The following is a 7,197-nucleotide window of genomic DNA, read 5'->3' on the forward strand; positions in this document are numbered from 1 at the left end:
CAGTATTATAACCAGTAGTAAAGTCAAAGGAGAAATTGCAGTCAAAAAGCTCTTTAAAAAAGAAATTCATGCACTTATAGATATTGTAGACTCCCAGGCTCTTCTCTACGTGACTGAACAATGCAAATAAATGTATCTTTGAAGTAATATGGCAATGCACACCTTTCTCAGGTCAGACTATACCCTCAGCACTGCAGGATGGTTCGATTTTGGCAGCTCAGCCCATGGGGCTCCTCACAACATCCTAAGATGTCCAAGAGTCTAACTCTTGGGCTACTTTTAAGGATTGCAGCATGTTTCATGGATTTCTGGGAGTCAGTGCCCTGTCTTCAAATCACATAAATGAACAGAGGGCGACCCCTTCCTGTGTGCCTCGCTTTGCTTCCTGGGTTACTTCTCCCAGGAGTTCCCGGCTTTTCTGCAGCCCTCCGTTCCAAGCGTTTCAAAGGGATGTGTAGGGCCCCAGGCAAAAGACAGGTTTGCCTTCACCCCCACTTGAGGTCTGAAGTCCAGCGGGAGGTGGGGTGCCCCAGAATCCGGACGTCGCTTAGAGTCGGTGACAGAAGCCCGCTCCTCTGGGCTCAGCGACTGCAGGGAGTGGCACTTTTCGGTGGTTTAGGAGCCATAGAAGCCTTGGTTCCTCATTGGCAGATGAGTCACAATGGGCCGTTTGGCGCCAGCTGCACAGTAACCCTGCGCTCAGGTGCTGAGTTCTCCGGGAACGCTGAGGAGGGCGCTCACGAGCAGCCACTGCCACTGCCACTGCCAGGGCCCAGGCCGCCTTAACCTCAGCACCTCCAGCTGAAGGCAGTCTGAGGGCAGCCCGGCACCTGGTTATGACACCGGACACTGAGCACACCCCCCCACACACACACACACCCCATCTGCACAGCTGGTCACTGTCACCGCTGAAGGCAGTTGGGGGAAGTCACAGCAATCGCAAAACCCGCTGTCATAGTGGTAGGTTGTGATCTGGTCGAGAAAGGACGGGCCCACGAGAGGCTGGCCAGCCAACACCATAACAAAAATACCAGATTGGGTGGCTTAAACAACAAACATTTATTTCTCACAGTTCTGGAGGCTGGAAGTTCCAAAATCAAGATGCTGGCAGATTTGGTTTCTGGTGAGAAACCACTTCCTGCTTTATAAACAGCCATCATCTCATTGTGTCCTCACAAAGTGGAAAGGGAGAGAGAACTCTCTTTTATAAGGGCACTGATCTCATTCAGGAGGGCCCCACCCCCATGACCTAATCACCTCCCAAACGCCCCACCTCCTAATGCCACCACGTTGAGGGTTAGGATTGCAACATATAAATTTGGGGGATATGAACATTCAGTCTATAGCATTTGACTTCTGTTGTCTTTCAAATACTAATTAACTAATCTTTTCTCTTCCCCATCAACTTTCTTTCTTCGCTGGCTGAGTTTCAGAAAACTGGTGAATTTATTTGGCATATGACTTCAGATACACACCAGTTTGGCAACTTTCCAAAGGTTTTCATTGTTCCTCTTGGCCAAAAATTTTCCTGAAATCCCCAGGACCCTTAATTCTGCCCTAATTCAATGATATGGGCAGAATTATATTAAATCTAATATTAAAACTTTGGCCTGCAAGAGTAAGAACTTCTTGATACAGCCATGGTATCTACTGCCCTGAACTGTCACTCAAAAGCATATTTCAATTTTATTTGAAAGCTTTTTTAAAATGTGTATTCCCCCAAAGTACCTTAGCTGAAAATCAAATTTCAGTTTAGAGATTTATATAAACCAATGTCTCTTTCTTGCTTCCTATATACCAATAAAACTGTGTGTTTCATTTTAACCTGAATCTGCCTGTGTTTAGACTATAATGCTAAGGTTAAGGGTTTTTACTATTAGCAGCCTGTGGGGGCAGAGCCCCAAAAAGCAGTTTCCAGGCTCTCGGCCTCACATAGACAGGTGCTGGCTCAGGTAGTAAATGGCCATCAACTGTGATTGCATGGCCATCAGCTGTGGCTAGTTGGCCGTCAGCTGTAACCAGTGAGCCATTGGCCACTAATATAACTGCTATGGCTATGCTAGCAGAGAAGAGAAAAATGGGGTCTAGCAAGAAGATGGTGGCTGGGCTGGCAAGTGCGGATGGCGGTTTGCGGACAGGGTGGATCCAGCCTCCAGTGAAAGTATAGTGCCGCCAGAGAGAATATAGTGGTATGACTCCCCTACCTATGGCTCTGTGGGTGTTCCTTTTTGGCCTCACCATATCCTGCATTCTTGTATGGGGAGCAGGAGCAGAGACCCCGTCCTGCATGACACATCGTGCAGCGAGCAGGGTCTCCCGCATGACACAGCCCTACCTGGACACCTGTCAATTTCTAGATAGAATCTTTTACAGAGAACATTTTATTGGTCCCATAGCTCAACCTTACCATATATGTCCATTTATCCTATATCTCCTTAGTTGCAAAAACATTAGAATCATTTGGGAGCTGAAGTTTGTTTCAGCTTTTTAATTGTATGGAATTTTCCATGCTATTTTGGTCTGCTTGGTTGCTGGGGCTGCCATTTCTCTGTGCCCCTCTCCCACAACCCTTGTGTCATGCGGGAGACCCTGCTCGCTGTGCCATTTGTCGTGCAGGGCGTCCGGCGGGGTCTCTGCTCCCGCTCCCCACATAACGCAGGATATGGTGAGGCCAAAAAGGAACACCCATGGAGCCATAGGTAGGGGAGTCATACCACTATATTCTCTCTGGCGGCACTATACTCTCACTGGAGGCTGGATCCACACTGTCCGCAAACCGCCATCCACACTTGCCAGCCCAGCCGCCATCTTCTTGCTAGCCCCCATTCTTCCTCTCTCTTCCTCTCTTCTCCTCTCTGCTACCGTAGCCACAGCAGTTATATTAGTGGCCAATGGCTCACTGGTTACAGCTGATGGCCAACTAGCCACAGCTGATGGCCAACTAGCCACAGCAGATGGCCAACTAGCCACAGCTAATGGCCAACTAGCCACAGCTGATGGCCAGTGAGCCATTGGCCACTAATATAACTGCTGTGGCTACGCTAGCAGAGAGGAGAAGAGAGGAAGAGAGAGGAAGAATGGGGGCTAGCAAGAAGATGGCGGCTGGGCTGGCAAGTGTGGATGGCGGTTTGCGGACAGTGTGGATCCAGCCTCCAGTGAGAGTATAGTGCCGCCAGAGAGAATATAGTGGTATGACTCCCCTACCTATGGCTCCGTGGGTGTTCCTTTTTGGCCTCACCATATCCTGCGTTATGTGGGGAGCGGGAGCAGAGACCCCGCCGGACGCCCTGCACGACAAATGGCACAGCGAGCAGGGTCTCCCGCATGACAAATGGCGCAGCGAGCAGGGTCTCCCGCATGACAAATGGCGCAGCGAGCAGGGTATGGTGCCAGCCAAAGCTCTCCAAAGGACGGTGGAGCAGTTTGTGCATATGAACACTCAGTCTCAGGAAGACCAGGAGGAGCAGCTGCCGGAGAGCTGGACCCCCGTGGAGGGGTGGGAGGACGTGGACGGTTCTCCCACCAGCACAGGAAAAGCCATGCAGCTGCTGGAGAGATGGAGCCCCGTGGAGAGGTGGAAAGATGTGGACGGTTCCCCAACCAGCACAGGCCAGAGAAAGCGAAGGTCGTTGTAGCCCTGTGGGCCGGGGAAGTTCCTGCTCAGGCAGCCCGGATGCAGGACTTGTAGTCCCAGGAGGTAACGCTTGCTGAGTCCTCCATGGGAGATGAGGGTGAGGTCAAGGTCTTCCCTCACCCCCAGGACAGCCCTGGTGAATGACTATGGACTATGGGGAATTGCCTTCCATCCCTAATTTAATGGACCGCTTGACTGTTTGTTTGGGAACTGTTGTTAGTGGAACTTGGGGATATTTGCTTTTGTGTCTTGACTGGCCGCCATTGAGAATATGTAAGCACCTTGATTGTGAGTCGCTGTTGTTCCAGCAGGGTACCCTGAGAGGCACAGAGAGAGTGGCAGTGCCCTGAGAGCCCTGGCTGAGTCCAGGAAGTCTGGCTGAGCCCTGAAGATACCCTGGCTGTGCCCAGGAAGTCGGGCTGTTCCCAGAGAGAGTGGCAGTGCCCTGAGAGCCCTGGCTGAGTCCAGGAAGTCTGGCTGAGCCCTGAAGATACCCTGGCTGTGCCCAGGAAGTCGGGCTGTTCCCAGAGAGAGTAGCAGTGCCCTGAGAGCCCTGGCTGTGTCCAGGAAGTGTGGCTGTGCCCACAGAGGGTGGCAGTGCCCTGAGAGCCCTGGCTGTGTCCAGGAAGTCTGGCCGTGCCCAGAAGTACTGGTGGTGCCCTGAGAAATCCTAGCTGTGCCCGGGGAAACTAGTGGTACCCTAAGAAGTCCAGGAAGTCTGGCCGTGCCCAGGAGTACTGGTGGTGCCCTGAGAAACCCTGGCTGTGTCCGGGAAGACTACTGGTACCCTAAGAAGTCCAGGAAGTCTGGCAGTGCCCAGGAGTACTGGTGGTGCCCTGAGAAACCCTGGCTGTGTCCGGGAAGACAGGTGGTACCCTAAGAAGTCCAGGAAGTCTGGCCGTGCCCAGAAGCACTGGTGGTGCCCTGAGAAACCCTGGCTGTGCCCAGAGAGCCTGGCTGTGTCCAGGATATTGCATTCACCCCCAGGCTCCTCGCACAGGTCCCCTCGCGGAAGACGCTTGTCGCGTAGATTGTGAGGCGAGAGCCTGTAGGGGTGGAGTGTGGGGGCAGAGCCCCAGAAAGAAGTTTCCAGGCTCTCGGCCTCACATAGAAAGGTGTTGGCTCAGGTAGTAAATGGTCAACTGTGATTGCATGGCCATCAGCTGTGGCTAGTTGGCCGTCAGCTGTAACCAGTGAGCCATTGGCCACTAATATAACTGCTGTGGGTACGCTAGGAGAGGAGAGGGAGAAAGAATGGGGGCCAGCAAGAAGATGGCGGCTGGGCTGGCAAGTGTGGATGGCGGTTTGCGAACAGTGTGGATCCAGCCTCCAGTGAGAGTATAGTGCTGCCAGAGAGAATACAGTGGAATGACTCCCCTACCTATGGCTCCGTGGGTGTTCCTTTTCGGCCTCACCATGTCCTGCGTTCTTGTGTGGGGAGCGGGAGCAGAGACCCCTCAGGCCTCCCTGCATGACAAATGGCGCAGTGAGCAGGGTCTCCCGCATGACACCTTGTCTCTGGGTGAGGGGGCAGAGGTTCAGACTGTGGGGACAAAGGGCTTCAGGAGTGGTTACCTTCTACACCTGGCCCTCTCTTGCCAGCCCCTTGGCTTGCCTTCGTATGCCTCAGTGGAAAAAGAGAGTGAGGCCTGTGGGGACGGAGAGCACCTCCGCTGGCCATTTGGAGAAGGGCTCCATGATCTCACCCCTGATACTGCACTGACTCATTTCCTTCTACTCTCCTCCCTGCTCATTCCTCTCCAACAATGTCAGCCCTCACACATGCCAAGTGCTCTCTCATCTCAGCACCCTCACACTTAGGAGCCCCTTTGCCTGCCATGCTCTTCGTCCGCGTATCTGCATGGCTGTGGGGACAGAGTCCCAGAGAGCAGTTTCCAGGCTCTCGGCTTCATGTGGGAAGGTGTTGGCTCGGGCAGTAGATGGCCATCAGCTGTGGCTAGTTGGCCATCAGCTGTTACTGGTTAGCCATTAGCCACTGATAGAACTGCCGTGGCTGAGCCAGCAAGCACGGATTGCGGTTAGCAAGTGAGGTTGGTTGGCAGAGAGGTGGACGGCAGGTTGCGGATCGTGTGGCTCCTGCTTCCTGGGTCTCCAACCCAGCCGCCAGCGAGACTATAGTGACATGACTCCTCTATCTATGGCTCCGTGGGTGTTCCTTTTTGGCCTCACCGTATCCTGTGTTCTTGTGCGGGGAGCGGGAGCTGAGACCCCGCATGAGAATGGCTCACTCTTGAACTGCTCAAATGACCTGCCTGTCAGACAGGTTGCTGACCACCACATAGGAAATGCTTTCTCTACTCCTGGATTGCTCTTAATCCCCTTGCTCTGTTCTATTTCTCTTCGTAGCCCTTAGCATCAGCTGACATTGGTATATATTTGTTTGTCTCCTTACCCCTTGTGAAAATGTAGGCTCTGTGAAAGATAGGACTTCGCTGCATTCCTTCTGTATGGCCAGGCCCCAGAATAGAACTTGGCATGTGGTAGGTGTTCACTTTTCAATAGAAGAGTGAATGAATAGAGATGACCTCATACAGGCTTAGGGTGGAACTGGGAAGCGCCCTACAAGAACTTGTTACAAACAAAGAAAGCCTGCAAGAGTTTTAACCAAGATCTGAGGAGTGTAACCCTCAAGACTGAGGAATGACTATCTTTAGGCCCAGTACCCATCGGACACATGTCTTAGCTTTGGCAAATAGTGGATTATAAATAAAGTCAGAAAGATCCATTTTCGTGGACTGTAAAATATGGGTGCTGAGACAAGAGTGCCATGGGGCTGTTGAACAGAGAGAATGGTTTCTCTCCTTTTGCCCTGTATTAGTTTCCTGTTTCTGTGTTAACACATTACCGAAACTTAGCATCCATTCATTATCTCACAGTTGTGTGGGCCAGAAGTCCAGGTAGGCTTGGCTGGGTTCTCTGCTTAGGGTCTCACAAGGCCAAAGTCAATACGATCCTGTAGCAGCAGATGGGGGCCACAGACTAATCAAATGTGAGCTATTACTGGTGAGGTGACTGTGTTTGTGTGCACGGGGTAGAGAGGACTGGAAAAATGTATCCCTGGTCAGAGCAGATGGTAGTAACATAATCTGATGAGGTCCTGAAGGTCCGATGTTTGACCTACGGACTTCTCCTTTCAGTTTCAAGATTGTAACCTGTAAGCAGCTGAGCCAGAATTCAGTTGTAGGCTGTCGGCTCAAAGCCCATGACTTCTCTTCAGCACTCTGCCAGGGATGGGAAACGTGTGGCATGTTGGATATAACTCACCACCTCCATGTCCGTTACTGGCTGACCACACAGGCCTTCCTGCTGAGACCTGTGTAGCCGCAGACTCATCAAAACTCTGCTCTCGACTGCCACTGCCAATTAAATAGAGTGGAAATCCAGGGCAGAACACATCTGTCACATCCAGACTCCACTATACCTCAGATTTCAGCAACCCCAGAAACAGAAAGATTTCCACCTTTTCTTATTGTAGCTGCAAAATTGCAAATTATAAGCATTACAGGAACACCTCGACTCCCTCTGTTGTGTATCATTAGCTG

The sequence above is a fragment of the Rhinolophus sinicus genome, chromosome 16, assembly GCF_057876585.1.
Source record: "Rhinolophus sinicus isolate RSI-liver-muscle chromosome 16, RSI-T2T, whole genome shotgun sequence".
NCBI classification, from domain to species: Eukaryota; Metazoa; Chordata; class Mammalia; order Chiroptera; family Rhinolophidae; genus Rhinolophus; species Rhinolophus sinicus.